Source organism: Centrocercus urophasianus, unplaced genomic scaffold (genome assembly GCF_019232065.1).
Source record: "Centrocercus urophasianus isolate 14NV4802_14NV808 unplaced genomic scaffold, USGS_Curo_1.0 seq_10, whole genome shotgun sequence".
In the NCBI taxonomy this organism is placed as follows: domain Eukaryota; kingdom Metazoa; phylum Chordata; class Aves; order Galliformes; family Phasianidae; genus Centrocercus; species Centrocercus urophasianus.
Genome location: NW_024884142.1, coordinates 67139972 through 67146700, shown reverse-complemented (window position 1 = coordinate 67146700; position 6729 = coordinate 67139972).

Sequence of the window (6729 nt, the reverse complement as noted above, 5' to 3'; positions counted from 1 at the left end):
AAGTATTTCTAGACACCACCCAATAAGTCTCTGCTAGAACTTCTCACTATCACCATGTTTGTCTAAATGTGATTTCTACTTAAAAAATGAAAACAAACTATTTTCTATCAATTCAGTACATACAGTGTAATGTAGTTAAAATATGTGGATTTACTTGATAATGAGAAACTTCTCAAACAATTATTATTTTGAGTGTGATAAAGGAAGGTAGCTAACAAATCATGGTGCATTTGATGATCTTCTACTTGAATCAAAGGCCTCTGCATTTGTGAATTTCTTGATGTTTATGATCAGGAATTCAAAGACAAATACCTGTGTTCTCCTGCAGTAGTCTGTGACTATCTAGCACAATCTGACTTACACTTATAGACAGCCTACTTGGACATCTACAGGTTCACCAGAATACTCAAATTGCTTATTACAAACAATCTCGTGCCACAAGATGATTTTTTAAAAATTATTTTTGTGTTGGTATTCTTTCATCTGATTTACCCCTAACACTATGCTAAATGTGCTGAGCCTAAACTGATTACATGCTGGTTTTTACGACAGTTTGACCTCAAAGAGTCAGATTTACTGTGACCTTGCAGCTCCTTTGTTCTTTTTTCTATAATGCAAAATGTCTTTTAAGCCCAATTCAATATCTCTTTTAGCAGGGCTTGCAACTTCCTTGAATGAGAAAGCAGCACAAATATGCATGCCAAGGATACTGGCAGAGGGACTGAAGATATATCCCAATGTGAAATAAGAGTCATAACCTACATGTTCTTTATTTAAAAGTTGATTTAGCAATGGAATTTTTTCATTCTCATTTCTAAGTACATTTTTTCACTTTTTCTTTTCTTCACATAGAATATATTTCTCTGGCAGTAAGAAGAGTCTGAAGTCTTGGTTCCGAAAAATGAAGTCAAGGGAAAACTCCAATTTCACTTAATAGAAATTTCCTCAGAAATGCAACAAGCACCTCAGAAAGATCATGCAAATCTTCCCCAAACATCTGCAGATGTTTTCTTCAGATCTTAATTCCTAGACCATTTGTATTGCAAGTATGAAATATGCTGTATAGTTAACAGGTGACAGCATGAGAGAAAAACTAGAAATTCTGCCTATAAATACATCATTTATGTCTTCAGTTCTAAATCATTTATCTTCCTTTCTTTATGTTAACTCAGTTACATATAAAGTCATAATGAACGCTGAGTTGCCAGTTTTTCTTCATATATTCAAGAGCGCAATTTCAGAAATGCCAAAGGAAAAAGCTAGTTTGTACTTCCAAATTGAATCAAAGACTTATCCAATTCAGGCTCTAAGTAAGTTCACATTCAAAGTGCCATTTTTGCACATTTGATTATAACTGCAATGTCCATGAATAATTGGACTGCAAAGTCATAAATAATTTGTCTCAGCAGTTTTTATGTCAGATTTATTCAATTATAAATATAATCATGTATTTCATAACTGTTACCCCTACAAAGTTAACACCTTTACAAAAAAAATGTCAAGGCACTCCCATTTCTGTCTTAAAGCGGTGAAATCCTGAGGCTCAAAATCAAAGAAAAAAAAAGAAAATCAAATTTTCTTTATCTGTAAGTAGGATATACAGGGGAAGAAATGATGCAAGGATAAGACAGTCCCTTCTAGAGTTTGCATTTCTGGTGGGGTATTTCAATGTCTTGGAAGAAAGCCCTCAAACAGCAAAAGTCTTACATGGCTATTTTTGACATCAAACTCACACTGAGTTAATGGGATACCAAAACTAATGCTGCATGTCCTACAAAATGGATCATTGTGAATATGAGTAAGGGTGCAGTGTTAATGAAAATTGTCTTCAATTTATCTAATGGATAGCCAAGATGATAATTGCATTTCCTGAGTGTTTTTTCATTCTGAACAACTTGCAGTGATACATCTATTCAAAAAAAAGTCTGAATGTACATATATGAGAGTAGATGCTTTAGAATAACCAACTGGAAATTTCTGTATTTCAGTCTCTGCTATTAATATGCTTTCCTGATATCTGTAGAGTTTTTAGTTTGTCATCACAAAATATTAAGGGAAAAAGTGGGGAAGTGAGTGTGTGATAAAGAGTAAGGGAAATGTGATTTTTCCTATGCATTTTGCAAGGCAACTGAAATTTTGATCTCAGCATGACTCAGAAAACATTTGGGATCTTGCCTCTCTTGGAGTTAAAAATTGTCATTTGTTTAACTAATTCTGCTCTACGAGCACTAAAATAACACAGTGGCTGTAGCCCTGAGCACAAAGTATTTCACCACTTGCTCAAATGCTATATTTTAAAAATTAAAATGAATGAATTAAAATTAAATAACTGTTTTAAAAAAGAAAGTATCACTCAGTTCCAGAAGCATACTCAATCTGAGGTTGAAAAGAAGTTTAAAAATCCTAGTCTTGTACACTAAGAAATAGTAATTTGTTGAAAATCTTCTTGTCCCTCTGTTTCATTATAAAAATAAATAAATAAATAAATAAATAATTTTAAAAAAAAACCTAAAAACAAGAAATCAAGGTGATTTCAGTTTGATGAGTGTTCTTTGATTAGGTAAGTAATGAGTGTATGAACTATCTTTTACGATTTGATCATTGTTACAGCATGAAATTGAAAATACCCAACCAGATACACAATTACTTAGTAGTTTACAAATACTATGTAGTTCACAAACATAGTCAAAAGATTTAAAGTATCTGTATATATTGCAAATGTTTAGGTTGGATATATGTGTGTACATAATTGTACATACAATATAGTATAAAATACCTTATTGTATAAAAAAAATTATGTCAAGTCTACCCTCTTTTATTTTGAAGACATTTTGCCTTGTCCTATCACTATTAGACTGCATACGATGTTGATACTGGAAGATTGCAATCAGGTCTCCCCAAAGCCTTCCCTTCTCTAGGCTGAAAAATCCCAACTCTCTCAACCTTTCATCATAGGACAGGTGCTCCAGCCCTCTGATCTTCCTTGTGGCCCTCCTCTATATTCTCCAATATAGAGAATATTCCAATATTCTGATCTATTCCAATTGAGGTTCTATGTACAACAGCAGCTTTGTGAAGATGAGCTGTAGTGACAAAGCCAACAATCTCTTATTTGAACTCCTTAAGAGCTGAAATACTGAAGTCTGATGGAAAAGTGGAATTGTGCTTCAAGAGAATGCAATTTGAACCTGCCTCCTCTCCAAGGAGACATTACATGGTAGAAAGTTTCTCCATAAATAAGAGAATGTGAGCTATGAAAATAAGTGTAATTGCATGGGCTGACGCTAGCCAGTTCTAAACTGCAAATATCTGTCTGCTGTGCATGGATATCAAATATACACTTATACCACAAAACATCCCACAGTGAGAAGTACTGATTCTGCTGAAACTACAACTTTTCTTCCTGACTTGGCAGGAAGAGCTGAAACAATTTATCTTAAAAAGAGCTGAACCAGCATAATATAGCTCTGTCCTTTCTTTCAAACCATCGGGAGAAAAAGTAATGGACAGAAATAGCCCTAATAGTGTTGGCACACAATTGGCCATATTCATTAAAGATGCAGCTGAATTCTCAGGTTACTAATAGCTCTCCTTAGATCTTCTCAACTACTGCTACATCTACTTAATAAAGAAGGCTTATTGATCTCTCAATTCTTGTAAAATAAATAGCTTTTTATGCTGATTGATGTTCAAAACCAGAAATGAATGTAAATTCTACAGCAGAAATTAAATCTGCAGCACATAATGTTTAGTACAAATCTGTATTAAGACTATCCTGAAATTACTTTTTATATGTTCAAATAACCAATAATAAACCTTTGCAATGCATAATTAATAGGCTAACACAGTAATAGGAATAAAATCTGCTTAATGGGTTTATATCACTGGGCTTTATCAGCAAAGAAACTTTGGTATTTACACATATGTCTGTAGCATCCACTCTGCAATCTGCAAGCATTTTCCAAGTATGACCACAGATATCTTTAAATTTATAAATCAAAGCGACCCTCACAGCTCAAATATCTTCCCACTGTCTCATTTAGATAAATAATCTTGCCCATATTTGCTACTGGGTGTGAATTTTGTATAACCAGAATCCAAACTGAAGCAGCTTTAGCAGATGAGAAGAGGTATATTTGCAGCATCAGTTTCTATCTACTATTGCCATAGTACTTACTATGCTTCTGTGTTGTTCCTAAGATTAACTTTCCCACAACCACATTTCATTCACTGGACTCCATGAAATACTTTGGAAAGTATTGAACAGAAGAGTTGCCATGTATAAGGATTCGTGAGCAGGTGCAGAAATATATATTCTCTTTTAAAGAAATGTTTAAAAAGAAAAAGAAAAAAGAAAAAGAACGCTTTCCACATACCTGTGTTTCTTATTCAGTCAAAGTTGTTTCATGAAGCTAAAATGTTGCAGTAATACTTACTGAGAGCAGTTCCAGTCCTTGGACAGGATTGTCTTCTGTTCTATTTTATTCATTGAACAAAATCTTGGTTTGGGGACACAGTTGTTTTTGGCTAACTGTTTTGTAACTTTTCATGCTTAAAATTCCCCAAAGACATTCACATAATCTTTGGCTTACCTTAAAGTAAACAAATATCTTCTCCTGAAAATTAAGGCAGTATCTCGTGACTTAATTGAAACTTCCACATTAACTAAACTCTTGGTTTAAAGATTCCTTTGGATTGAAGTGTCTTACTTCAGTACATCGTGCAAAACTAGTGTTTCATGTTAACAAATTCATTGAGAAGGTATGTTTGATATTTTTCATTTATAAATTTCATATGCAGCTATAAATTGTATTCATCATTGGTTCTCTACATAGAACAGTTATGAGGGCAATTCCTAACATCGGGAATTAAAATAGTGCTTGGTGAAATCAGAAGATGCTGCTAGTAGAGAAAATAAAGTAAAATATGTTTTTTAATACAAGAGAAAAGAGAGCTGTAAATTAAAAATGATTTGTTTATGTTCATGTCACATGACAGTCAGGAAGAGGGTACAGATGTCCCGAGTTTGAGACCTATTTCTTAAAAGTTTAAAAAATGTCTTTGAAAGGATAACGCAGTTTACTTGCCTTCAGAAATTTATCTCATATTATTAGTGTTCACTAGAGATTGCAAACAAAATATAGGAATTCTTTATTGAAAACTGGCACTTTAAGCATAATGAACTAATTAACCATCTTAACAGATTAAAGGCAACAACTTTTTCTTCTGGTTCAACTAACCAGTTCTCAAGAATACTCCTCTATTCCTAGATAAGCAAGGAAAAGACAACAGAGTTTTCCTTCATGCAGTTCAACAGACTGAACTCACAGTACAAACTGCTTACATGTGGAATTACTTCCATTATTCATTTTCTTGAAAACTTTCATTTATTTAACCGCTTATAATTTGATCCCACAAATTCCATTTTTAGCAACTCAATTCAGAATGCACTAAAAATAATGAGATCTTTGGTTCATCTAGTGCCAACAAGAATGATATACTCTTCCTCATTTTTTAGAATCATTAATTTGTTTTTGCACTAGCCAAGATAATTAGCAATCTTTCTTTTTCCATATGCATTCAGTCCCTGATGATTCCAGTAAAGCTTCAAATTTGAAACTCCTTCTGTTAGAAAATCCTATATTTTCACTTTATAATACTTTATATTCCTCTAATTCAGATTTGATAGTCCCTAGATCTCAAATCACAGGCTTTAGCCTGGGGTTAAAGGGAATGAACAGCTAGTTAATAAGTGCAATTTTTGCATCATGTTTCCAAATTTATTTTCAGTGTCCTATTGATTTCAAGGGGACTTTCCTCAATGAGTCAGTGCCTCCTCTCTCCTGACAGATTTCGCTCTCGAGTCAAAGAGCTAAATTTCATCAGTACGTATTACTTCTCTTCATCACCTTAACAAGAAGATGGTAATTACTGTTGGCAGTTTTTCCATCTTAGATCGCTTAGGAGCAGGAACTCATTCATTGTAATTCATGTGCTGTTGTAGGATCACTGCAGAATACTGCTGAAATGATTAATTTATTTTACTTTGTATTTAAAGTTGGTATAATCTTTGCTGAGCAGAGCATGGTGAATCACTTCAATGCAGATGTGCTGAATTTTTATTCTGGCTGCCTTCAGCTACCAGTTTAGCTATTCTTAACATGTTTCAAAACTGACCATTCTAGCTTGCCGTAGAAACATCACAAACCTTTAGTTGCCATATTGAGCAGGCCACAGAGAAGGAAAGTTATATAGGGAATTTGTTTTGCTTTCGACAGATACAGTAAGATATGCAGAAATAAATCTTGACTTCCAGTTCTACACAAAACATACAGCTGTAGACATTTTTAGTGGTATGACAATGACCCTGACCCCTGTACACATTGGAAGTGTTCCCACTTCAGAGAGAATTAAAGGTGGAGCTGAAGAACTCAGAAAAGAGTTGTGTTTTAGGAAAAACTATAGCCATTATAATTTTTTTCTGCTCTAGTGTGTGACTTGGATGCACTCATTTTCTGTATAAGGAAAGGTAGCACTAGGCTGTATTTTGCTCTCTGCCAATCACATAAGATCTGGCTGTTACTTGTAACATCACAAAAGACTCTAAGGTTAGAAATACAAACACCCTCTCCAACTCAGCAGGCCATAAACAGAGCTCATTAGAGTAGAGTGAACAGGTTACACATGTACTGGACATCAGCTCTTCATTAAAATTAATGAAAGCCAGGA